Source organism: Schistocerca piceifrons, chromosome 3 (assembly GCF_021461385.2).
Source record: "Schistocerca piceifrons isolate TAMUIC-IGC-003096 chromosome 3, iqSchPice1.1, whole genome shotgun sequence".
Classification (NCBI taxonomy): domain Eukaryota; kingdom Metazoa; phylum Arthropoda; class Insecta; order Orthoptera; family Acrididae; genus Schistocerca; species Schistocerca piceifrons.
The window spans coordinates 256918166-256945809 of NC_060140.1; positions in this window are offsets into that span (position 1 = coordinate 256918166).

Consider the following 27644-nt stretch of genomic DNA (forward strand, 5'->3'; position numbering starts at 1 on the left):
TTGTTTATTTCCTATTCCCTCTAACGGCACTAGCTGTGTTGTAACCTCCGGAAGATCGAAACACAGCCGCAGATACACACATACTAGAGCGCCAAGCTGCCTGCAACTCAGGCAACACTGAGCTAAGACTAGCGTCCAGAGAGGAAGCCACACTGCAAAGACTATTTTGTGCACCGGCTATACGTTACTGAAATAGTTTTCAAGAGGACATCAGTCCGCCAAACGCGCATATAAGCGGAGATACTTAGCCATTATACCGCTTCGTACCACTCAGAATTTTCTAAAAGTAACGGCAGCCAGCCATACGTAAGGAACAGACGTAAAACAGCACAAGAAGACTGAAGGTGAAACACGAAAAGTTAAAACATAATCTTAAACTGGAAGTTATGCGTTTCCAGTACTGACTCTTGTGTTGTCGTCTGTCGGTCAGCATAAGCGCCAGTATCAACGCAGTATCAGCACAGTGTGAACAAGGTCTACCTCAAGGCAGTATCAGTCGCCGCCAAGAAGAGCCAATCTAGACTTGTTACAGGTGACCATAGGTAATCGCTCACTAGATAGACGCCAGAGTTAAGGACGTATCAGTGTAAGTGAACTTTCAACTGTCACTAACCACTGCCATCACACTACAGTTATTGCAAACTGTCGCTACACTGAGGTGTTTATTTTTTTGTTTAGCTACTGCCTAAACCTACTTAGCCCCGTGACCAGGCAGTATGGTTGCTGTATGCAGGGAAGCCACCTCATGACAGCAACTACACGTTAACCCAAGAACCGTTAACGTTTGAAAATGCAATAATTCACGGAATGATGTAGGAAGAGAGGTAAAATTTACGCACATCTCTGAAATGACTTAGAGTTTTATTGAAACCAAAAACTAATTCAAGAACTGGCCAACCGACGGCGCTGGACAGCAACACGTCAGTGGCGCCGCATGATGTGCAGCTGAGACTGAAGAGTAAATGTGAATTATGTTAAATATCAATACTGTTGATGATTCTCACGGGACGAATATGTCGGCTGTACTCATTTACAAGATAAAGTTAAGACTCATACGGCTCCAGGAAAACGCAATTTCATCAGATCAATAGATCACCTATGTTTGAGGTACCGGCAGGATTTTCCCATTACGTAGAAAGCTGGGGTGCTATTCCAATGATAGAAAGTCTACATCTACATCTACATTTATACTCCTCAAGCCACCCAACGGCGTGTGGCTGAGGACACTTTACGTGCCACTGTCATTACCTCCCTTTCCTGCTCCAGTCGCGTATGGGTCGCGGGAAGAACGACTGCCGGAAAGCCACCGTGCGCGCTCGAATCTCTCTAATTTTACATTTGTGATCTCCTCGGGAGGTATAAGTAGGGGGAAGCAATATATTCGATACCTCATCCAGAAACTCACCCTCTCGAAACCTGGACAGCAAGCTACACCGCGATGCAGAGCGCCTCTTGCAGAGTCTGCCACTTGAGTTTGCTAAACATCTCCGTAGCGCTATCACGCTTACCAAATAACCCTGTGACGAAACGCACCGCTCTTCTTTGGATCTTCTCTATCTCCTCTGTCAACCCGACCTGGTACGGATCCCACACTGATGAGCAATACTCAAGTATAGGTCAAACGAGTGTTTTGTAAGCCAACAATTAATTTTATATGATCATTCCACTTCAAATCGTTCCGTACGCATACTCCCAGATATTTTACAGAAGTAACTGCTACCAGTGTTTGTTCCGCTATCATATAATCATACAATAAGGTATCCTTCTTTCTATGTATTCGCAATACATACTGACAGTACTGAAGATTTAAAATAAGGAAAATGGGGTGAAGCCGTTTAGAAGGATTATGGAAAACTGCCCATCATCTGAAAATTGTACGAAGGTTTACATCTTCAGACACAGGAAACTTCCCCTGACGTCCGTAACAGCGAAAAGGGCGAGTGCACAGGCGCGGCTGGAAACTGATATGTTACAGAATTATTGGTATGATAATGTATACGGGTTGTTAGGGTATAGGTACAGATATTGTTATAATTGGTACCTTTATGTGTACCCACTTTAGTGTATCGGTTGATTTTTCTCTGTGTCTAACAGTCTTCCCTCGAGCACATCACTTAACTTACTATCTGATGTTTTCCACACGTTCGTAACTGCACCACGAAGTGGACTATTCCTGTCAGTATAGACTAGCAGTTTTGAGTCCACACATCCACACTTCAGAAACTGACTTGCTGCCCAGGGCAAAATAAACGTTAATAGTTAGTTCAAATGGTTCTGAGCACTATGGGGCTTAACATCTATGGTCATCAGTCCCCTAGAACTTAGAACTACTTAAACCTAACTAACCTAAGGACATCACACAACACCCAGTCATCACGAGGCAGAGAAAATCCCTGACTCCGCCGGGAATCGAACCCGGGAACACGGGCGTGGGAAGCGAGAACGCTACCGCACGACCACGAGCTGCGGATCGTTAATAGTTCACTTATGCTACACGTACTTGAAGGTACTAACCAATCTAAAAACAAACTACTCATAATTCCTATAATTATCAGTCTGCAAATAAAATAAATACTCATGTAATGTTGTTCAGTACACTGTCATAAGCCATCAGTAGATATATCTGCGCTAAAAAACTTAAAACCCTGTCTTCTGTTGGATATACTAGGTACAGAAGAGATACTCGTCTGTACTGCAGGTTATCCATCGGCATTCACTCATAACTTCCACAAAGCGGACAGTGCCCTTGTTGGTATTCACTGTAGAAAACTCAAGAATAGTCCCCAACTTCTATGAACGAGAACTGGGTTTTACCTTCGGTATTTAAGAGAGCGGATGGTGGAAAGAGTACATAAGAGGGAAGATTTATCTGCTGTGATAGAAGAAGAAACAGGAGTCGATCTGGAAGAGTTAGGAGATCCAGTATTAGAATCAGAATTTAAGAGAGCTTTGGAGGACTTAAGATCGAATAAGGCAGATGGGATCGATAACATTCCATCAGAATTTCTAAAATCGTAATGGGAAGTAGCAACAAAATGACTATTCATGTTGGTGTGTAGAATGTATGAGTCTGGCAGTATACTGACTGACTTATGGAAAAATATTATCCACACAGTTCCGAAGACTACAAGAGCTGACAAATGCGAGAATTATCGCACAATCAGCTTAACAGCTCATGCACCCAAGGTACTGACAAGAATAATACACGAAAGAATGGAAAAGAAAATTGAGGATGTGTTAGATGCTGATCAGTATATCTTTAGAGAAGCTAAGGCCACCAGAGAGGCAATTCTGGCGTTGCGGTTGATAATGGAAGCAAGACTAAAGAAAAATCAAGAAACGTTCATAGGATCTGTGTACCTAGAAAAAGCGTTCGACAGTGTAAACGGTGCAAGAATTTCGAAATTCTGAGAAAAATAGGGTTAAGTTATAGAGACAGACAGGTAATATAGAATATGTACAAGAACCGAGAGGGAATAATGAGAGTGGACGATCAAAAACGAAATGCCTGAATTGAGAAGGGTGGGAGACAGGGATGTCATCTTTCGCCCCTACTGTTCAATCTGTACATAGAAGAAGTAATGATGAAAATGATAGAAAGCTTCAGGAGTGGAATTGAAATGCAAGGTAAAAGGGTATCAGTGATATGATTCGCTGATGGCATTGCTATCCTGAGAGAAAGTAAAGAAGAATTACATGATCTGCTGAAGGGAATGGACAGCCTTCTAAGTACAGAATATGGACTGAGAGTAAATCGAAGAAAGACGAAAGTAATGAGAAGTAGCAGAAATGAAAACAGCCAGAAACTTAACATCAGGATTGATGGTCATGAAGCAGATGAAATTAAGGATTTCTGCTACCTAGGCAACAAAATAACCAATGACGGGTGGATCAAGGAGGACAGAAAAGCAGCGTAGCACTGGCAGAAAGGGTATTCCTGGCCAAGAGAAGTCTACTAGTATCAAACATAGGCCTTAATTTGAGGAAGAAATTTCTGAGAATACACGTTTTGACCACAGCATTGTATGGTAGTCAATAGTGAAACATGGACTGTGGGAAAACGGGAGCAGAAGAGAATCGAAGCATTTAAAATGTGGTGCTAAAGACGGGTGTTGAAAATTAGGAGGACTTATAAGGTAAGTAAGGAGGAGGTTCAGTACGCAGTCGAAGAGGAAAGAAATATTTGGAAAACACTGATAAGGAGAAAGGACAGGGTGATAGGACATCTGCTAAGACATCAGGGGCTGACTTCCATGTTGAGGGATCTGTAGAACCCAAAAACTGCAGAGCAAAACAGAGATTGGAATATATCCAGCACACAATTGAGAACGTAGGTTGCAAGTGCTACTCTGAGATGAAGTGGTTGACACAGGAGAGAAATTGGTGGTGGGCCGCATCAAACCAGTCAGAAGACTGAAGACTCAAAAAAAAAAAATTAATAATTGCATTGGAATGTATGTCAATATTGACGATGTTCACAAGTAGTACGTGACAACGACCTGCTGACGAAACTCAGTGATATATTCCTAAAGAGGATAGAAGGTAGATTGTCGGCGTCAAAGCAAATTTTTTTGCATTATTACACATTTTGTGAGATGAAATTCACGATGCGTAACTTGTACAAATTCAGTGGGCCGTAGTGTATTCGATGACGCCCTGCTTGTGTGACGTTGAAATTTAGGCAACAGAATGTTAACCACGCGGACTCGCGTTGCGTTGACGGTACTGCGTTGTTGGCAGATAGCGTCGGCGGTGCTATAAATCGTCGCTGCGAAAGAGGGCCCGAAGACGAGATTGCGGCAACGCCGAGTTTGCCCGTCTCCATTGAGCAGGCGGATCGGGGAGGCCTGTGATTCACGCGGCCGTGAGTCAGGGCCTCGCCTCGTCTCGTGTCGTCTCAGGTTGAGGCGAGATTCCCCCCACTGGCGGGCGTGCTAATGATTACGTGCTCTGGCCGGGCGACGCGTTGCGCCGCGTTACGACAGAACAGGCCGGGACGCCCCCGCGCTTGGCTGGGTCACCTCGGCGGCCGGCGCCTGGGTGCGTGTGACTCTGCAAGCAGCTGCGCCGGATGGCGCAAGCTCCTGTTAGCTGATAACAAGTACTGATACTACGCTCAGCCTCCTGTCAACAGCACACCAGCGCTGCGCGCGCTAACATCTCCTCAGCAGGAGCGCAGCACAGGCAGTAAACTACGCCATTCCAATCTGTTGTACACGGTCAAGCCACGTTAAGTGACCAACTACTCTAGTTCGGCGTCAACGTGCAATAACCACTCACAGCAGATGGCACCACTATCGTAGGAGAGTATATGAAGTATGTCCGGGAAATGCAGGAATGTGCCGTCCTCACTTGGAAAGATCTGAGGCACGTCAACGCACTTCACTTCCTTAGAGCGGGACCATCCTGCCCATTGTGGAACGGTATGGGGTCTTAGCTGAAGGAAGAAAAAGCGGTAACCTAGGCAGCGTACAATATCAGCCCTAGCTTCCTAGCAAATATGTATATTGTTTCATTGATTACAGAATCAGGTGCAGCCAGTCCATCAACAGAGGCCACAACAAGATCTACCAGCCAGGATTATGGAAGAATAGCACTCCAGTGCTTGGTCCATGCCATCTCACGCCAGGTATGGTCTGTCATTCCATGAGCAGGAATCAGTGACATGGGAAACAGTGCAGTCGTTGTCATAGTGCAGAAACTATGCGATTTATCTGACGTTCTAAAGGGCATGATCATTGGTCTCTGGGTCAAGGGTGGAAGCATCTCCGAAACGGCTAGGTTTGTAAACTGTTCACGTGCTTCCACAGCTAAAGTATACAGTGATGGCAAAATGGCACTGTCCAAAACTAGCGCCGAGGTAGCTGTGGTGCACCATGGCTCATAGATGATGGGGGTGAACCACGGCTCGGGTGATGTGTACCAGCGAACAGACATCCAATGTCGAGCATCTAATTGCCCAGATATAACAGGACCGTTAAGCGAACACTGCTGCAACTTACGGCCCTCCGCAGCAGGCGCCTGGTTCATTCACAGATTCTGACCGCTTTTCATTGCCGACAAAGACCGGAATTTGCACGCCAGTAGCGCAACTGGGCATCCTTTTCAGACCAACCCGTTCTGTGTCCAATCGGACAGATGACCGTTGGTATGTAAGGCGTGAGACGTCTGAAATCATACAAGGAGTGAGCATTATGATCTGGGGAATCTTCTTTTCGTGGTATTCCCTGCGTGATCTCATCATTCTGGAAGGCACAATGATCAGCAGCAATGATCAGCCTTGGGTTCAAAATGGCTCTGAACACTATACGACTTAACAGCTGAGGTCATCAGTCCCCTAGAACTTAGAACTACTTAAACCGAACTAACCTAAGGACATCACACACATCCATACCCGAGGCAGGATTCGAACCTGCGACCGTAGCAGTCGCGCGGTTCTGGACTGTAACGCCTAGAACCGCTCGGCTACCGCGGCCTAAATGCGGTTTGTTTTCCTCGGGACGATGGCATCTACCAGCAGGACAATGAAATGTGTCACACAGCTCGCAGTGTACATGCGTGGTTCGAAGAGCACCAGGATGAGTTTACCGTACTCCCCTGGAAACCAAACACCGCGGATTTAAACCCAATCGAGAATCTGTGGCACCACCTCGATCAGGCCGTTCGCGCCGTGGCTCCACAGGCGAGAAACGTAGCTTTGCTGACCATGGCACTGGAATCGGCATGGTTTCACATCCCTGTAGGTACCTTCCAAAACCTCACTGACGTTGTTGCTGCACGTCTCGCCCTGCAGAAGGTGGTTATTCAGGCTTTTGACAGGTTGTCACATTGATGAGACTGGCCAATGTATCACTAAGCCAAAATTAGCCTTAGAATATTCAGCACGAAGTAGTCAACTAATATGAAAGTAAAATTCTATCTACAGAAGGGACATAATTCATGTTTCTATCTTGTGTTGAATCAGTGAACAAATTAATGCCATGTATCCATTGACCATTATGTCTCATAAACGCAGGATGGCAGAGAGAAGACTGAAATCCTGAATACTTTTTTCAAAAACCAATTACGAAAATCGCTCTGAGATCCTTCTTTTCATTGGTGCACGAGCGCCAATATATCAGATAGTGAGACAGCAGAATGAGGTCCAGAATATCAACTAAATCCCAGTTGACAGAGAAACGTCGCCTGCACCTGATGGGAACTCATAAGTTTCCGCATACAGCATGACAAAGAAATTGCATTTTATCTCACAGCCATCTACCGCAGGTTGATTTACGAACGGAGCTTTCGAAAGTGATTGGAAACATAAGTACAAACATTAATGTTTTGAAGAAAAGACGCCGAACAGACGCAAACAGATATAGGCCAGTATCACCGACGTCTGTTTGTTTTAGATTTTAGGAACGTGCAACGTATCTGGGTCTGTTCACCCTCGAGGCCAAGAGACCGGCGCCATAGCTCACACCATGTTCCTTGACTCCCGAAAGGCGTTCGATAGAGTTCCACATTGTCGCTTAATAAACGAAAGAGGAGCGTACAAAATACCAGACCAGCTACGCGATGTGCTGAGATGTTCCTAGGAAATTGAAGCAGTATGTCACTCTTAATGGAGAGAGATCTTGAGAGGGAAAGGAAGTTACGTGCGTATCCCAAGGGTGCCTTATAGGATAAACGTTACTGTTGGTTGGTTGATATGGGAGAGGGGACCAAACATCGAGGTCATCGGTCCCATCGCATCAGAGAAGAATGAGCAGGAAATCGGCCATGCCCTTTCAAAGGAACCATTCTGGCACTTGCCTGAAGCGATTTAGGGAAATCACGGAAAACCTAAATCAGGATGGTCAGACGCGGGTTTGAACCGTCGTCCTCCCGAATGTGAGTCCATTGTTCTAACCACAATGCCACCTCGCCCGGTAAGCGTTACTGTGCGCTGGGTACGAGACAAATAATTTTCCAGCAAAAATAGTCAAATTTCGGAACATAAGCTCACTGGAACATACAGCAAACAATTCTCCTCATACTTCAGAGTAATGTACATGTGATGTCAAAATGCTACTGACACGCGTCGTCCTAACAAAAAAAGTGACTGAAGTGGCTAAATTTAAGACAAATTACTTCACTTTTGCTGTTTCGTCCCTTGCTCAGTTTGTGTACACACAGCTCTAGTTGTTGATCACAACACACTGTACTGCCTGCACGGTAACACATACTTCTTAAATGCGCCGCTGTCACTCATGCGTATATTATGCTTGGTGCCTGTTACTCATTTATACCACTGCTAAGTGGCCTTTTTTAAGATAACATACGCAATACTGAAATTAATAATCGAGTAGCCGTTTCTAAATGTGAGTTTCTAATAAGAGAATCCCCTCAACGAGCAAAGTCATGAACAGTGAATCATAGGCCTTTGGCAAATCTTTTATCTTTAGTGTACAGTTCAGTGGATAAAAAAAGAGAAACAGCAGCTAGAAGCGACAGACATGTTTTATGGAGGAGAGTCGACAGGACCAACTTCACACAGAGTAAAGAATCAAAGTTGAAGTAAACGGGAAGAGGAAATTTCCAAAGGAGAAAGGAACGAGAAAAACAGAATGCAGAGATTTTGCAAATGAATAACAAACAGTTTTAATGCAAAACACTTTGTATTGGCGGTTGAGGATGACGCAAGAACAGTTCCTCAAATACTTGAAGAGGGTCCTGGGATAAAAGAGCCTTTCAATAGATTTAAACTAAAGCGGAAGACTGAAGAAAGCAGTTGAGGCGAGAGGCTTGGAATTTGTAATACAATGATGAGCCACTTCAGGAGGGATGAGCCATCTTCAAGCGCTTTTGTTCATTCGTAAAAAAAAACATGGATCTTAAATTTAATTGTTGTAATCAAGCTTTCGTAAAGCTTTCGTAAGTTCGATGCGGAACTGAGTTCTGCCATCACACTCAGAAAAATAATGGTGTTGTGCATCTCCATATTCCTTAGCAAAATCTGTACTAATGCTCATCAAATAACAGCAGACGTTCCTCGCTAAGTCGTACCTGCATGGTATACGTTTAGACGAACAGCAGCAATATTTACGTAATTCTGCAGGCTTGCGTGGTCTTTGTCAAGAAGTTAAAATCTTCTAAGGTATTACGCTGCGTCATACTTCTACTAAAATGATCGACGTTTCGACCCCTCTGCTGGGATCTTCCTCAGGATCTTGGGGTGTCCACTACTGCTAGAGTAGTTCGACCACTCTGCTGGGATCTTCCTCAGAATCTTATGGTGTCCACTACTGCTAGAGCAGTAGCGGACACCGTAAGATCCTGAGGAAGATCCCAGCAGAGGGTCAAAACGTCGATCATTTTAGTAGAAATATGACGCGGCCTAATAACCCAGAAGACTTTAACTTCAGCAGAAATATTTTGTTGCTAAGAAATGATTACGCAGATGACAGTGAGAGAATACACAATGAATTATGAGGTACGACAGTTGCAAAAAAGGCAGGACAAAAGCAGATGTGTAACTGCTGCTGGTAAAGCTTTCGGGATATAAGATATTGGCCCACGGAACTCTTCTGTTCAATTCGTTTCGTCAAGAACTGTGTTGGACACTTTCAGAGGAGTTTCTCCAACGTTGAGTCTTGCCGGAGAAGCAAAGCCGCTGAAGATGTCCAGCGCAGTTCTGGACGAGAGTTTCGTGGACCACAACCTTACACTCCGAAAGGCTTGTCAGAAGCAATATTATCCGGTCGTGAAAGCCTTCGTTCTATCGTCAGATGTGTAACAACATCAGAATCGAGTGCTATGATAGCAACAGCTATGAACCAAAACACCAGCCAAAGCATGTAGTTTTAAGTAGCCCTAGTCAATTGTTTTTGTCTGTATGTGCGTGAATGCTTGAAGACAGATCAGCCGTTCAATACATATCTTAAAAAGGCGACAATTAAAGCTAATGTGAATGGGGACCTTTACTTTATTAATATGTTGTTGTTGTTGTGGTCTTCAGTCCTGAGACTGGTTTGATGCAGCTCTCCATGCTACTCCATCCTGTGCAAGCTTCTTCATCTCCCAGTACCTACTGCAACCTACATCCTTCTGAATCTGCTTGGTGTATTCATCTCTTGGTCTCCCTCTACGATTTTTACCCTCCACGCTGCCCTCCAATACGAAATTGGTGATCCCTTGATGCCTCAGAACATGTCCTACCAACCGATCCCTTCTTCTAGTCAAGTTGTGCCACAAACTTCTCTTCTCCCCAATCCTATTCAACACCTCCTATAATAACATAAATAACCTATAATAATTTTTGCAGTACAGTGATGGCAGTGAAGAAGCCCAGACCGATTCAAATGTTGTAAATCAGCTGAATTATAGCGACATCAAAATTAACGTACAAGAATGCAGCACTCGTAGGTTATTATCAGCACTGAGACAATCCTTGGAAGGCGAGTTCCTACTAAGTATGCAATGAATTACGTGACGTGCGTAATCTGAGAAAAGGTGTACTGGGTGGTTCGACTTCTGACGACAGCTAAAAATACGTTATTGTCGATGTCTGCTGATTGCGTCATGGGGTGCTTAAGGTTTCCTTAACTGCGCACGCAACTTAGATATACGAAGGTTGGAACTGAAATAGTGGCAAATATTTATTCACAACCGATACAAAAGAGTCACATGTTTGCACATGTTACTGTCCTACAAAGTAGTCACCAGCGTTGTGTAGAACCCATTGCCAGCGATGTGGAAGGCATAGTATATTGTTAGCAGAGCCTGTTCATTTGATGGTGCGAATGGAGCGGTCTACTGCCTGTCGAACCTCTGGAACAGTTCTGAAGCGAATGCAATTTAGAAATTTATGGAAAGGTCTTATGGGACCAAACTGCTCAGGTCATCAGTCCCTATGCTTACACACTACTTAATCTAACCTAAACTAACTTACACTAAGGACGACACACACAGGCATGCCAGATGGAGGACTCGAACCTCCGACAGGGGGAGCCGCGGAAGCGAATGCCACGAAGTGGTTCCTTCATCTTCGGAATCAAATCAAAGTCACAAGGACTTGTCTGGGGAGTATAGTGGATGGTACAGTTCTTCCCAGTCTCATCGACCGATCAGAGCAGCCACAGCTTTCGTGGAAAAATGATGGGTGGGCTGCACAGAAAGTGTTGCCGCTTCTTTCGCAAAGGTGTTCGTTTTTGGAGCGTCATCTGCGACCAGGTTTGCGAAAGCAGCGGCGACACTTTCTGCGCAACTCCCCGGAAAAGACCTTGTGACTTTGATTTGATTCCGAAGATGAAGGAACCACTTCGTGGCATTCGCTTCAGAACTGTTTCAGTGATTCGACAGGCAGTAGACCACTCCATTCTCACCATCAACAGAATAGGCTCTGCTAACGGTATACTACGCCTTCCACATCGCTGGCAACGTGTTCTACATAACGCTGGCGACTACTTTGAAGGACAGTAACGGGTGTAAACATGTAAAACTTCTGTATCGGTTGTGAATAAATAGTTTCCACTATTTAAGTTCCAACCTACATATTAAAACGTGCATTGTAACAATTCACAAAGTAACTCATATCTCTGTATGCTTGTATTTCGGAGATAACTAGTTCAGAACTTGGCACTGGGAGAAAGTTTCATCACCAGAATTAGGTGTCGTGAAGTTCCTGATCAGAAAATTGATGGCCAATGTTCTGGTTACATTCCAAATGTCTTCAAAGAGTCTTACTACACGTGTATGTGACATTATTGACGGTGATCCATACTTCTAAAGGGCTGATACCGCCGTAGGCTTCCTTTCAAAGAGGACAGGAGTGATTTCTTTATGTCTCTATGTTCCAACAGGAGCGTGGGTTCTTTCTGTTTTTATCTTTTCGTTGACCGCTCGTCAAACCCTAACATTTCTTCTCTGTTTCATCAAAGAATAAAGTTGTATTTCATTGCCGAGACGCCGTGAACAGAGAAAGACTGAAAGAGTCACTAACGTAAAACTCGATCCCGCTTACTGTGGCGGGACATTGAATTTAGTGAAAGTCCTCCCATAAAAATAATTTCCACCCAGCTTTACGAAAGTACCAAATTTGAAGCTATCAAAACTCCTATCATCCAGATCAGTGGTTAACAACCTGGGGGTAATTACCCCGTGAGGGGTAAAATGAGATTTTCTCCGGGGTAAAAACTAAACGATTCGATTCTGCTTCAATCACTAAACAAAATTATTTTCAACAGATCATTACTACTATCACATTTTTGTGAGATTGTAATACAGATTGTGTAAGTTATCAATAATTTCTTTTCTTCAGTTAGTAGCATTAATACGGTGGAGGTTGCAGGCTGCTCATGTAATCCACCCACTACACACATATGTTGTGCTTTGTCCCGTACCTCGCTGATGATAAAAATGAGACATATACGTAACAAATGCTAAATATCTCAAGAAAATATCTTCTCCAAGTTGTTGATAGTACCTGAAGTAGTCCAGAGATTTCTTCTTTACTCGCTTCGAAACAGATAAATGAATTGATTGACAGCACGACACAGCAGTAACTACGTAAGGACTACTATAGTGCTGTATAGAGTTTATTATTATTATTATTATTATTATTAATAGACTGGCTTGACATAAATCATAAACAGCTTGATATCGTCCAGTTTCTGCCAGCGTTTAAGTAAGAAGCACAACAATGAAGTGATTTAAAAACAGTGAGTATAGTGCACACATCTGAACCTGTTAGATTTTAAATGGGATTGCAATGTGCTGGTCAAGCAAGTGCCACAGTGGAGAGGAGTAATGCAGGGGAAGCATGTTTTGTAACAAGTATGTACCCTACTGTGAATAGTTAGCTTTCTTTTCTGAGACGAAGTTTTGAGTAGTACTTGTGATGCACCACGATTTCCTTCGTCATTCATTCTAAAACACATAAACACACACATACACACTCACACTCACACGCACGCAGACACACACTAAGTTTCATTCATCTTTGATCACTTAAAAATGAAAGTGTCCCAAGAAAAGTCCTTCATTCTACGGTTTAGTTAGGTGCTAACGTGGTGATAATATCGGGGGGTAGCGGGCGGGGGTACTAGCTAATGTCTGATGTTAGCTAGGGGTAATGGGTAATGGTCTTAGAAAGGTTGGGAACCACTGATCAAGATGAATGAAGATCTATCTTCAGGGTTCAGATGGGCGCAGAACATGGGACTTAAAAGTAAATGCGGAAAAGTCTGAAGTAATTTTCGTATCCCATCAGAAATTAATTATCTTTGAAACCCACGAACAACTGTCACCTGTTTTCTGGACAGTAGCCCAACAGGGAGATGTTAGGTGTGATACATTAATGGTTGTGTGCGTTACGTTAGTAATATGACCATACACAGTGGCGGACTAAAAGGACGAAGGAGACGTGGTGGGATTTGGGGGGGGGGGGGGGGAGGGAGCAGTAGGGCGGTATGGACGTAGATGGCGGGGGGACCGCCACAACTGCTGCTCTGGTCCTGGGGCGCCATCCCATCTCGAAAGCCTTGAGATTTGGAGGTCCTCCAGGACCAAACCACTTTTAATCAAATCCCAAACAATGCCAAAATATGTTCAGTAAATAAGAAGCAGATTTTAGTTCGAGGCCCCATGTTTATCCAAAGTATATATATAGGTATCTACTTACCTATTATCAGGCCATAGCAATTGTCAATGGGTGTATTCCGAATTTTTGTGATTTTTGTAAAACTTGCCAGAAACTTAGAAACTGTAGAATGATAACCAGTTGTCTGCTGGACGTAACTATTCCACATGAAACGTTCGACGATGCCTATGCCTTCTACACAGCTGTACTACAAGTACAGTTTAAAAACACCAGTGATTTGTTTACTAGTAGTTTATTAATTTAATAACTGAAGTATTACGTTCAGGAAATTACTTTTAGAAAGGTTATACCTATTTATTATGGTTTATTTTCTGAATATGAAAGTCCATGTAGATGACTTAAAGCCATCTATATTTTAGCAACGATTTTTACCACTGTAAAATTCAAGATCAACACTAGACTCATTTAGACTTTATACGCCGGAAATAACAGTAGAAAAAGTTCTGTAACTATTTTTTCTGCTGAACATACCCAGTATCGGATAAATCTTTGACTAGCTATAGTCAGCTCCTTAAAGTGGAACACGCCGCTAGCTCTATGGCGGCTTTAGCGCCAAACATAAATAACAGATCCGAACAACAGAGAAGTGATTTGATGATTTCTTTCGTAATACATATTATATACCTACTGTTTATAAACAGGCATTCCACTCCTTCGGACCCAGACAATTAGACAATTTGAAGTAGTGACCAATAAGATACTTCTTTCACGGTGATAACATAGAGGTTCCTAATTTATCCCTTACGTCTGCAGGCTGGTTTTATAACCAACTGATAGTCTTCACATCAATACTCCAGGAAGGCTGCTGCAACTCTCGTCTAGTCGAAGACTGTATTTGTATCCATCTGACGTTGCCGAAGATGCGAAATACCGAGACCAGCTCTTGAATTTTGTGTATCATCCATAGTTTAAGTCTCAATTAATCTCACCACTTGCGTGTCTAATAATTGTTCTTGCAGCGCTGAAAATGACAGCTCATTACTGAATTTTTTAACCAAATTGTGGCTATTTTTACGGTTGGTAGGTAAACGTTCTTGATAATGCTGGTTGGTTGGTTGGTTGGTTTGGGAAGGGGACCAAACTGCGTGGTCATCGGATCCATCGGATTAGGGAAGGATAGGGAAGGAAATCGGCCGTGCCCTTTAAAAGTAAACATTCCAGTATTTGCCTGGAGCGATTTAGGGAAATCACGAAAAACCTAAATCAAGACGGCCGGACCCGGGTTTGAACCGCCGTTTTCCCGAATACAGGTCCAGTGTGCTAACCACTGCGCCACCTCACTCGATCTGATAATGCTGATTGTTGTAACGTTTTCATCTCATGTGATCAACACAATTAATTAATTTCGTTGATCGCCTTACGTCCAGAATCTACTATGTAGGAATCAACATGGATTCCGGAAACAGCGATCGTGTGAGACCCAACTCGCCTTATTTGTTCATGAGACCCAGAAAATATTAGATACAGGCTCCCAGGTAGATGCTATTTTTCTTGACTTCCGGAAGGCGTTCGATACAGTTCCGCACTGTCGCCTGATAAGCAAAGTAAGAGCCTACGGAATATCAGACCAGCTGTGTGGCTGGATTGAGGAGTTTTTGGCAAACAGAACACAGCATGTTGTTATCAATGGAGAGACGTCTACAGACGTTAAAGTAACCTCTGGCGTGCCACAGGGGAGTGTTATGGGACCATTGCTTTTCACAATATATATAAATGACTTAGTAGATAGTGTCGGAAGTTCCATGCGGCTTTTCGCGGATGATGCTGTAGTATACAGAGAAGTTGCTGCATTAGAAAATTGTAGCGAAATACAGGAAGATCTGCAGCGGATAGGCACTTGGTGCAGGGAGTGGCAACTGACCCTTAACATAGGCAAATGTAATGTATTGCGAATACATAGAAAGAAGGATCCTTTATTGTATGATTATATGATAGCGGAACAAACACTGGTGGCAGTTACTTCTGTAAAATATCTGGGAGTATGCGTACGGAACGATTTGAAGTGGAATGATCATATAAAACTAATTGTTGGTAAGGCGGGTACCAGGTTGAGATTCATTGGGAGAGTGCTTAGAAAATGTAGTCCATCAACAAAGGAGGTGGCTTACACAACACTCGTTCGACCTATACTTGAGTATTGCTCATCAGTGTGGGATCCGTACCAGGTCGGGTTGACGGAGGAGATAGAGAAGATCCAAAGAAGAGCGGCGCGTTTCGTCACTGGGTTATTTGGTAACCGTGATAGCGTTACGGAGATGTTTAATAAACTCAAGTGGCAGACTCTGCAAGAGAGGCGCTCTGCATCGCGGTGTAGCTTGCTCGCCAGGTTTCGAGAGGATGCGTTTCTGGATGAGGTATCGAATATATTGCTTCCCCCTACTTATACTTCCCGAGGAGATCACGAATGTAAAATTAGAGAGATTAGAGCGCGCACGGAGGCTTTCAGACAGTCGTTCTTCCCGCGAACCATACGCGACTGGAACAGGAAAGGGAGGTAATGACAGTGGCACGTAAGGTGCCCTCCGCCACACACCGTTGGGTGGCTTGCGGAGTATCAATGTAGATGTAGATGTAGATGAATTATTTACTGGATGTATTCCAATCTGTCTTCCCTTACCGTTTTTACTCTCTACAGCTCCCTCAGTGCCATGGACGATATCCCCTGACTCCTTAACAGCAGTCATTTAACAAATTATTTCCAGATGTCTTATAATACTGTGTCTTCTTCTTGTCAGTGTTTTACATATGTTCCTTTCCCCGCCGAATTTGCGAAGAACATACTCATTCCTTACCTCATCAGTCCACTTAATTTTCAACATTCTTCTGTAGCACAACGTCTCTAAGACTTCGATTCTCTCCTGTTCTGGTTTTCCCTGAAACCATGTCTCACTTACAATGCTGTTTTTCAAACGTACATTGTGAGAAATTTCTTCCTCAAGTTAAGACCTCTGTTTGATACTAGCAGACTTCTCTTGTCCAGGAATATCTTTTTCGCCAGCACTAGACTGCTTTTTATGTCCACCATATGTTTTTTTGCAGCCTAGGCAGCAGAAATCCTTAACTTCGTTTACTTAGTGATCCCCAATTGTACACTACTGGCCATTAAAATTGCTACACCAAGAAGAAATGCTGATGATAAATGGGTATTCATTGGACAAATATATTATACTACAACTGACATGTGATTACATTTTCACGCAATTTGGCTGCATAGATCCTGAGAAATCAGTACCCAGAACAACCACCTCTGGCCGTAATAACGGCCTTCATACGCCTGGGCATTGAGTCACACAGAGCTTGGATGGCGTGTACAGGTACAGCTGCCCATTCAGCGTCAACACGATACCACAGTTCATCAAGAGTAGTGACTGGCGTATTGTGACGAGCCAGTTGCTCTGCCGCCATTTACCAGACGTTTTCAATTGGTGAGAGAATGTGATGGCCAGGGCAGCAGTCGAACATTTTCTGTATCCAGAAAGGCTCGTAGAGGACCTGCAACATGCGGTCGTGCATTATCCTGTTGAAATGTATGGTTTCGCAGGGATCGAATGAAGGGTAGAGCCACGGGTCGGAACACATCTGAAACGTAACGTCCACTGTTCAAAGTTCCGTCAATGCGAACAAGAGGTGACCGAGACGTATAAGCAATGGCACCACATACCATCACGCCGGGTGATACGCCAGTATGGAGATGACGAATACACGCTTCCAATGTGCGTTCACCGCGATGTCGCCAAACACGGATGCGACCATAATGATGCTGTAAACAGAACCTGGATCCATCCGAAAAAATGACGGTTTGCCATTCGTGCACCCTGGTTCGTCGTTGAGTACACCATCGCAGGTGGTCTGGTCTGTGATACAGCGTCAAGGGTAACCGCAGCCATGGTCTCCGAGATGATAGTCCATGCTGGTGCAAACGTCGTCGAAATGTTCGTGCAGATGGTTGTTGTCTCGCAAACGTCCCCATCTGTTGACACAGGGATCGAGACGTGGCTGCACGATCCGTGACAGCCATGCGGATAAGATGCTTGTCATCTCGACTGCTAGTGATACGAGGCAGTTGGGATCAAGCACGGCGTTCCGTATTACCCTTCTGAACCCACCGATTCCGTATTCTGTTAACAGTCATTGGAGCTCGACCAACACGAGCAGCAATGTCGCGAGACGATAAACCGCAATCACGATAGGCTACAGTCCGACCTTTATCAAATTCGGAAACGTGAGGGTACACATTTCTCCACCTTACACGAGGCTTCACAACAACGTTTCACCAGGCAACGCCGGTCAACTGCTGCTTGTGTATGAGAAATCGGTTGGAAACTTTCCTCATGTCAGCACGTTGTAGGTGTCGTCACCGGCGCCAACCTTGTGTGAATGCTCTGAAAACCTAATCATTTGCATATCACAGTATCTTCTTCCTGGCGGTTAAATTTCGCGTCTGTAGCACGTCATCTTCGTGGTGTAGCAGTTTTAATGGCCAGTAGTATAATGTTAAATTTCTCAAAGTTCTCACTTCTGCTACTTCTGATTTCTTGCGTCTTTCTTCGATTTAGACTCAATGTGTATTCTGTAATCGGTAAACTGTTCATTGTATTCAGCATATCCTGTAATTCTTCCTCTTCGACTGATGACAGCAGTCTGATCGACAAATCTTATCATCGATATCCTTTTATCCTGAATTTTAATCCCACCCTTGAGCCTTTGTTTTATTTCTCTCATTTTATTTCAGAATCTCTGCCTGACCATGATGTAATCTAACTGAAATCTTCTCTTATCTCTTTGCCGTTTTCAGTATACCTCATTTTCTACTTATTCATGACCAGAGTATTCGCTATTACTAACTGATATTTACTGCAGGACTTGAAACGTCCCCTTTGAACAATTTATATACGACTGTGCTTAACCTGACACACAATACTTTGTTAGCGCAACGCAATCTGACTTTCAAAATTCCCTACAAAAGAATGGCCCTGACTAACATTAAACTATACCTTTCACAAATCACTTACCTCACAAAAATCTTCGCTGCTCAAGCTACTGCAATACAGCAAGCGCCACTACTGCCAGCTAAATAAAAGATTCAAACTACTAAAGGCACTAACTACTGATAGGGATAGTTAGCAAATGAAAGATATTAATAGAGAACAAACAATGTATTTACCTTAATATCATCACAAGTCATAATATATATATCAGTTCATGACAAATTGCAAACCTCCGTCATCTCTCTCCCCACATCCACCACTGCTGGCGGCTCACCTCCAACTGCGCAACGCTACGCGCTGTTCACAGCCAGCTGCCTAACACTACAATGGCGAGTATTACAACAATGCAAAGCAGACACAGACTGCCCACAGTACAGCCAGTGATTGTCATACAGAGGTGGCGTTACCAATAAAAAACCTAAACAGCCTACTTACATAGAGAAAACATAAACAGCCTACTTACATAGAGAAAACATAAACAGCCTACTTACATAGAGAAAACATAAACAGCCTACTTACATAGCCCCCATGCTCCCCACAAAAATTTTTACAAATGGTGTTGGGCACTGGCCAATACAGATTTGACAAAAATTTTTCACAATTACAGTAACAAAGATATAAAATGCACACACTTATTAATATTATGTTGGTCAAAAGATCAAAATTTCTCACAGTCCATAAAGATTGTCCTGATCATTCATTACAGTAGAATAGCAGTGTTTTTCTCAAAGTCTGAGCAGTAAAAGAAAATGCACACGGAAGTAGTGGATTTCCATGCAGTCTTGAAGAAGTAGTGTTGTCCTTCCAACGGAAAGACAGTGCTGACTCTCGACATGCAGACAAGTATTGGGTCACAACAGAGCAAACCCACTGCCGAGTCAGTCGAAGTTTTGATGAATATTGGTAGGTAGGTCATCACAGAGCAGACCCACCGTAGTCCTGGTAGAGAGTATTGGTGGGCCACCAGAGGTGCAGACCCACTGCAGTCCTTGTAGAAATTGTGGACAGGCCCACTGTAGTCCTGGTAGAGAGTATGGTATTGGTGGGCCACCAGAGGTGCAGACCCACTGCAGTCCTTGTAGAAATAACGGTATTGATGGATCATCAAAGATGTAGACCCACTGTAGTCCTTGAAGAGATGGCCAGCAGCCATCTGTTGTGACTGTGCAGGTGCACAATTACCATTGAAGAGTCTTGCGGATAATATAGCAAGTCCATAAACCACCACTTGTGCACTCACAAAGTTTTTGAAATTGTCCTTAGAACCAGCAATGCTGTTATCCAGTCCCTTGCTGAGTTATTAACACACGTCCAAACACTAACAGTCCCTACTTCTCATATATTGTCCACATACTATGACCAACAGAAACGTGTGCAGTGAAATGTAACTAACAAGTTAATAATGTCATGAACTGGTGACAATTACAATTTTATAACATAAGAATACAATTACAAAGGTACAAAATACATAATTAAAAACATAATAATACAGATAACATTTGTAGTACAGGCTTTACAAAAGAATAGAAATAAACATATACATGAGTGTTACAAAAATAGTGACATAAGTACATACATAAAATAATGAGAATAGTTTTCGAAACATTAATTTCACACATGAACATTGAAACAGAACAGAATTGTAAACAACTTTACAAAGAAAATAACATATTATTAATGCAACTTATATTTGAGGATAACAGTATTCCTCCTCATAGTGAATATAGCTTAGTATTAGAAGAGAAAAAAATTCTATGAAACAGTACACAGAGACAGGAAGAAAACAAATACTCAAGGGTACACAAACACATAGTGGGATAACACCAATAGGAAAGGACAGGGTTCGTTTTCAGTGTAACATTTGGTACTGCAGTCCAACCCAAAACTTCATATATCTTTCCTCTTATTTCATCCTTTGTTTCCACCAAAAAAAATTCTATCTAAGCATGCTTTCTGTATTTATATGTTCACACATTTCTTACCTCAACATTTATTTCCAAGAAAATCCTACCTAAACCTGTTTTCTCAATGCATTTCTTCCAATTCATCGCAACTCATTCTCTTAGAGGCTACCCCCTCTTAAGCTAACTTAAATCTACTGAGCTCAGATGCTAAACTAAGGGACGAGGCAATGCAGCATCACATAACAATTAATATAAACAGCAATTACCAAAAAATTGGAAAATTGCAAAGCAAGCTACCGTAAATCTAAATTAACAGATAAAATGCAAAATTACAACTAATATGAGCCAATGTGCAGCAACATGAAAAATCAATGAGTAGTAAAATTGGCTTAGCAGAGTAACACAAATTAAAGTTCCGTAGCACTATGCCTGGCAAACAGCAGCTTATATCTAAACATGACATAGCTCAAGAAGAAAAAATATCACAGTAAAAACAACAATGCAGATAAGGGAAATGTATATTCACATCTTAATGTCTATGTAATTAAAGTGGTGCACCACAAGAAGTTATTCTACCAAAAAGTTACCAATTACTTGAAAAGAAAATTATGAATGCAGTTACTAGTTCCTTCTTATTGTTCTTTCCTTTCCAAGTGCTCCTTTTTTAAAGAATGTGGATCATAAAATAATTATTTAATAGATCTGTTGACAGAAAGTGTTCACATTAGCAAATGCATTTCATTTTATAAAAGCAATGCTGCAACACAGCTGGAAACCAGATATCAAGTGAAATAAGCAATTACGCAAACCAAAGCATAAAAACATCATTCAATAGTCATGTGGCATTTCGTAAGTCAGTAGCTCTCAACTCTCATAGAAAGACACTTGTCATAATCAGGTGTGCAGATGTAAAAATATTTCTTGTCATTTTATTAGGCATTTCAGTAAATATCGTAAATTAAGAGCTAGTGTAATCATATGTTTTCAAGTTCGACCGTGTCGTTTTTGCGATGCTTTCTCTAAAGGAATGACAATGGCCAGGTTAATGGCCTTCCCTTTCTTTTTTCTTTCTTCCTGTGCTCTGAAAGGCACGCGCTAATGACTTTTTCTCCAGGCGTCTGACACAGCTGGGAGCCCGCGACGCATTACGTGCAGGTGGTCACTTAACTTTCGTACGGAAATATTTACGACAGCAATTTTCGCTAAAGTGACAGTCTCACATAAAAATACTTCACAGGTCAAGAATTAGCGTTGCAAATCTGTAGAAACAAAATCCTATGAATATAACAGTGTCCAAAAAATGTTCAGTGGCATTGTGATACATTCACACATGATTCACACATGTCATAACTCTTAAAGTACGATTCTTGGTTTCCAACATCCTTTTTCACAAGTCAAGAGTCCCTACCCACTATTCATTATTCCTTACCTTATAATACATATACATATTCGTCAACACTTCTTCAATATTTCATCGTGAGAAATACGTAGCATAATAAACATTCCTCAACAACATAATACAGATCGTCGTCGTAATAATAACATCATAACACTTCAGTCAAATCTCAAAATCGTCGTAACTTCCTCCAATAATTTCTAAGCCTAAAATAATTCTCTGCTCATGTCAAAAGTGTCAGCTGCCTCAAACGTACTTTAAAAATCATTATCTCATACCAAATACATCATTCAAAGCTCTCATAGTATCACAATGATTCCGAAAAAATATGAACAGTTTACAAAGTACAGACAAAATACAGTTTCATAAGTGTGAAGTTATCCAACTGTGTAATTGCGTAAACATGTGTCACTGATGTAGTAAAATAAATGTTTGTCTCTCTCAGTTAAATAATCAGATAGCTGTGTAATTTGTGTGTTAGAGAAATATGGTACCGATGTGTAAAGTTGTATAAGCAAATACCATATTAGCTAGGGCTCCTTGTGCTTGCCAAACACATGGTACACAAAGTAAGCGTGTACCCCCCTGAGGATTAATGTAATTATACCCTCAGGTGTTACAGATTACAGCAATGAAATGAAATGTATCACTGAAAACTTTCTTTGTAATTCAAAAATCTTTAAAAATAAATGTTTTAAGTACAAAATTAATCACTCAAATACGTGTACTGTAGCGCTAAATGTGCGTCTTGTTGCAACATAATCTGTGTGAAAGTGTCGTAGTTATCGTCCTCCGAAAGCTAAGTTCTGCAGAAGCCAATGTACTTACCTCATGATAAACAAAAGTGAAATGCTTTGCGTATAGATATCATACTTATTACGCTTATTGCCGTGATGAAGAAAGTACTGTGCTGTAACGTATTGTTGTGCTACAGAAAAGGCTGTCTCCTTGTAGCTATACCATAAAAGTTACTACTAAAACATGTTTTACTTTCCAGAATAATACAGAAAAACTGTGCAGATATAAAACAGAAACACCGCAAAATCAACATTGTACATTGTCACTCATTAGTAGCGTCGTGATAAAAATCGTGTAGCTGTCACATAAACTAACCACTGTGTCATCTGGTATCTCTCAGAAAGCACTTTAAATTCAGAATGTATTTTCAAATAAACCAAAATGTTGCATTAAAATCTCATTAGCAGTACTGGTAAATGTTCTAAGTATGTGAGCCTTATAGTCGTTACGTAATCGTGCAACAAACAAGCAAGAATGTACACACACAAGAACACTGTGACGTCTGTTCACTATAACAATGCATTCGTCATTTCTGTTTAAATAAGTTCTCTTGGTTCTTGATTGGATATTTAACTTCAAACATTGTTGTATGTTAACAGATTCTAAGTCTGACAAAGCATATTAGTAATGTGAAGCGAAAAGTTTTATGGCAAAGACAAAGTTAAAAAGCAGATTATCTTTCAATAAATGGTTTCACATGTGAAATGTGGTGTAAACCTTTACTCTTCCTAGTACACAGGGTTTCAACTTCAAAGCAATTATCATGTTGTATGCATCGGTAAAGAATGCTGGAATTTTTCACAGGGTTAGCGTCAATGTTATTTTTCTCTGAGCCAGCCGGCGCACGTGGGTGCCTGCGGCGTGAGTCATTGTCTGTCTCTTTGTTGGCGCGCGTCGTTATTGGGATTTGGAGACCTAACTTCTACAAATTCACCGTGACGAGAGGGCCCTGCCCTGTTTAAATCCCGCCAGTTCTGATGCAATTCAGGTCTGTCGTTACGATCATATCGTCTGTCGTCATGTCGGTAGATGCCATAGTTTCTTTCTTGTCGGTCACGTGGTGGAGAATTTCTTCCTGAATCGTAACTGCGCGCTGAACTGTTGCGTCTGAAGTTATTCTGTCTCCCTTGATAATAATTGTTTTGGTTCCCATATTGTCTGTTTCTAAGGTAATCTCTGTCATATTCATTACTACGGAAATGCGATCTTTCTCTGTAACTATTATTACTCTGCCAGTGGTTGTCATACGGGTGGTGTCTGTTTTGGTCACGATTTGTTTTGTGAGAATAGCCTTGTCGTGTCCAGTTATTGTTTCTGTCGTCACGGAATTGTGACGTATGTGACCTGTAGTGATTGTTTTCCTGTTTTCGCATCCGGCGACTGTCTGTGTCAATTTCTAATTCTTGTAGGAGTCCCTGAAATGCTTCAATGTCGTCTTTGCAACGTCCTGCCAAAATAATATGTCGTAAATGTTCAGGCAGTTTGATTAAGCAAATGCGGATGAGTTCTGAGGGGCTGTATGGGTTTGACAGGTACTGATTCTTGTGCAACATGTCTTCAAAATATTTCACAAGACTGGAGAATTCAGATTGTTCGAAATGTTTCATCATTATGATGCCATGTTTTACGCGGTCTTGTGTGGCTTGAGACCAATATGCTGAGAGGAAGGCATGGTAAAATTCTCCTTCACTGTGGCAATCGTGAATGACCGATCGCATTCTTACAGCTGGTTCATTCTCTAAATAGCCACACATAAATTCTAATCTGTGTTCTAACGACCAGTTGGGAGGAAAACAATGAGAGAATTGATGGAGCCATGCTTGTGGATGAATGTCGTTGCCAGAATTCTTAAATGTTTTGAATTTACGTGTAGTAATGAACAGCTTATAGTCAAAATCATCATGTCGGCGAGTCGCATATCGGTCATTGTTAGGTCGTGTCGGCCGTTCCATCTCAAAATTCGGTGCACATTGCCAATTTCTTTCATAATTTCCGAAGTGCCCTGTGTTGTTATTTTGTGTCTGTTCCGTATTTGTATGTCCCTCTTCCCGTATTGGGGCGCGAGTGTCCTCTGAAATACGTAATTCTTGTACTACTTGTGCCAACTGATCTTGCACTTCGCGGATTTCTCTTTTGTACTGTGTATTGATTTGATTTTGATTTTGTTTGAATTTTCTAATTTGTTCATACTCTTCAGTGTCCATGAAGGCTACAGGTGTTGTGTCATTCAGATCATCATCTACCTTTGTAGATAAGTTAGTGAATTGATCCGAAAGTTCGGCTACTTTATCCGATAGTGAAATCATTTCCTCTCTATGTTTTTCTGAACCAAGTTTCAGAGTGTCCATTTGTGTTGCAATCGTGTCTACTGTGACCTTTAAGTTTTCCTGAGTTTTTGCAAGTTGCATAACCGTATCGGTAGATGCAACTGAGTCAAATTTTGCTTGCAAGGTCTCATGATTTTCATGAACAATAGTTTGCAGTTCTTTTATGGCTGCTTTGTGATTCTGTAGTGCATTTTCATGACGCGAAAAAATAGGTTGGAAATGCTCACAAATTTGTGTTTTTACGTCATTACAGACTTTTTGACATTTCGATTCAATGTGATGTAACTCAGCAGTTAAATCCTCACGTGTTCGTTCAAGACTTTGCTCCAATGAGTCTAACTTTTTAAGATTTTGTTCCATTGTGTCTAACTTTTGAAGCTTTTGCTGTGTTTGTCTCTGATTTTGTTCCATTGTGTCTAACTTTTTGAGATTTTGTTCCACTGTGTCTAACTTTTTAAGATTTTGTCCCATTTGTCTCTGATTTTGTTCCATTTGTTGCATTAATTGCAATAATAATGTATTAGTGTCTGGAATCTGTTTCTCTACGCTTTTCGGCAGTGCATTTGCACCGGCAACATTCACATTTTGACAAGCAGAAAATGCGTCTTGACTTATTTGAGAAAACGGTGATAACCCAAAACCTGAATCTACAGTATTTGCGAGATTGTTTCCTGTCATTTCGGATTCCTGAGGCGAGCTGTTGCCGACCGATCGTTCGATAATGCGTCCCTCTTCACTAATTGTTTCACTGTCCACGCCATTGTTTGCCGCCCGCTCCATTTCCCTATGCACGATTACCAAATTACTACTTTGAACATCTGTTAATTCATTACTCTGCGGCGCTAACACACTGCCTTCGTCTTCACTGTCATTTCTCAGTTTACTTTGGAGCCTAGTATTACGTTTTTCACACGCCATTATTGTCACAGTATTTCACACGACAACACAGAAAAACACAATTTGAAGAGCAAAATAAAATAACGTAGCAATGGAAATAATGTCTAGTTAATTGCAGCTGCGAAATACTTGGTGCAAATCTACATGCATGCCGCAACTGTTTTACTCTACAACAATGAAAAACTACAACTACAAAGGAGATTCTCTCTACAATTACGCGCTACCAATAAACAAAAGCTACACTAAATACACAAACTACAAGAAAAAATCAGAAGATTCCAGTGAGGTATCCTCGGCTAAGGGTCGACATATGAAACGTCCCCTTTGAACAATTTATATACGACTGTGCTTAACCTGACACACAATACTTTGTTAGCGCAACGCAATCTGACTTTCAAAATTCCCTACAAAAGAATGGCCCTGACTAACATTAAACTATACCTTTCACAAATCACTTACCTCACAAAAATCTTCGCTGCTCAAGCTACTGCAATACAGCAAGCGCCACTACTGCCAGCTAAATAAAAGATTCAAACTACTAAAGGCACTAACTACTGATAGGGATAGTTAGCAAATGAAAGACATTAATAGAGAACAAACAATGTATTTACCTTAATATCATCACAAGTCATAATATATATATCAGTTCATGACAAATTGCAAACCTCCGCCATCTCTCTCCCCACATCCACCACTGCTGGCGGCTCACCTCCAACTGCGCAACGCTACGCGCTGTTCACAGCCAGCTGCCTAACACTACAATGGCGAGTATTACAACAATGCAAAGCAGACACAGACTGCCCACAGTACAGCCAGTGATTGTCATACAGAGGTGGCGTTACCAATAAAAAACCTAAACAGCCTACTTACATAGAGAAAACATAAACAGCCTACTTACATAGAGAAAACATAAACAGCCTACTTACATAGAGAAAACATAAACAGCCTACTTACAGACTCAATCAGTTTTTCTCCTCTCTCATTGCTTGTCCCAAGCCCATCGTCTCCCATAATCCTTTCTTCTACTCGTTACCCTAAAACTTCATTCCAATCCCTACTTATTAGATTTTCATCTAGCTTCACGTACTGAATTACCCATTTAGTATCCTCATACACTTTCTCTGTCTCTTCATCCACTGAACTGTCGTTGTCGGTGTTGGTCTGCTGTCGATTCTGATGAGAACAACCCTGTCACTGAACTGTTCACAGTAACACACTCTCTGGCCTATCTTCCTATTCATGACGAATCCAACTCCCGTTATACCATTTTCTGCAGCTTTTGATATTACTCTATACACGTCTGACCAGAAAGCTTTGTCTTCCTTCCATTCCACTTCACTGACCCTCTCTGTATCTAGATTGAGCCTTTTCATTTCCCTTTTCAGCTTTTCTAGCTTCCCTACCACGTTCTAGGTTCTGTCATTCCACGTCTCGACTAGTAGAACGTTATCCTTTAGCTGGTTATTGAGTCTTTTTCTCATGGTCACATCCTCGTTGGCAATCCCCTCCCGGATATCCGAATGGGAGACTAGTCCGAAATCTTTTGCCAATAGAGAGATCATTATGACGTTTTTGACATTACTGGCCACTTGTTCTGTGGATGCACTTTATGTGTTTTATTGTAGTGGCTCCCATTGCCTTCCGCATCCTCATGCCGCTCATCATTGCTTATCCTTCCGCGTGTAGAGTTTCCACGTTAAGGGCAAGAGA